Raw genomic sequence first — 1,248 nt, forward strand, 5'->3', positions numbered from 1 at the left:
ATTTGGGCAATCTGTAAAGAATTCTTTTGTCCTGAGTTTAATTGTTACTTGGTTAATATAATTTTAAGGTAACACTGAAGAGTTTTGATTTTGTTTCTGAGCTTCGGAGAGAGGGTGGTGTATGTGTGACCTCTGCTCAAGTAAGCGTTACGTGCAATATAATAGTTCCTTATTTATTACTTATGGAGGAACCTGGCTAACATGTTTCTGATACTGTACTATATACCGTTTAATATATAATTGGCAATATCACCTCCCTTTTTTATGTTAAACTTTGTTTTATTCAGTGGAGGAGTTGGGCAAGAACAAGAATCAGGTCACCCCATCTAACTCGGCTGTAGTAAATTAATCAAAGTAAAAGATGTTTAACTCACAAAAAATGTTTGGAGCCTTGGACTGTGAGAAGGGAGGAGGTAAAGGTGAAGGTATTGTATCTCACGAGCATGAAAATGTGCTTCTGGAAGTCAGGTGTGGGAAAATTAAGAAGTGGACAGGAGTGTTGTGGAGGGAATAATTCCTTTGAAACGCTGAAAGATGAGGAAAGGAAAAGGTATATCTGGTGGTTCAATTAAACTGTAAATAGCAGATACAGTGGTGGATGATCTGTTGAATAAACAGGCTGGAAGGGTGCAAGATGAAGACAAACCAAACTTATTGTGGCTCCAGGTCGGAGGGGAAAAGGTGAAAGCGAAAGTGTATGAAATGGAAATGTAGACCAAGCTGAGGGGGAATCCCTGGTTCAGGAAAAAGAAAACACATCAAAAATGCTACAATAGAATGTCACAACGTCAGGACTGATAAAACAGAGTTGAGAAACTGGGAAAATAGAATGCTGGTCTTATAAGGTACATGGTTTGGGGAAGTGTCGTCAAAGTAGTTGTGGAAGTCACAAAAACACAAGGTACTGGAAAAGCTCAGCAGGTTTGGCAGCATCTGGCACAACAACGCCTCTTCTGGTACGACAATGCCTCTTCTGGTACGACAATGCCTCTTCTTCCTCAGGCAGCTTGGGAAATTTGGCATGTCCATAATGACCCTTGCAAGTTTTGCAGATGCACCACTGAAAGCATACTGTCCGGGTGAATAATAGCCTAATATGACAACTGATTTGCCCAGGAATGTAAGAAACTACAGAAGGTTGTGTGCACAGCCCAGACCATCACAGAAGCCAGCCCTCCATCCATGGGATAACAAGGTGCAGAGCTGGATGAACACAGCAGGCCAAGCAGCATCAGAGGAGCAGGGAAT

The sequence above is a fragment of the Rhincodon typus genome, unplaced genomic scaffold (assembly GCF_021869965.1).
Source record: "Rhincodon typus isolate 14 unplaced genomic scaffold, sRhiTyp1.1 hic_rhity00000054, whole genome shotgun sequence".
Taxonomy (NCBI): domain Eukaryota; kingdom Metazoa; phylum Chordata; class Chondrichthyes; order Orectolobiformes; family Rhincodontidae; genus Rhincodon; species Rhincodon typus.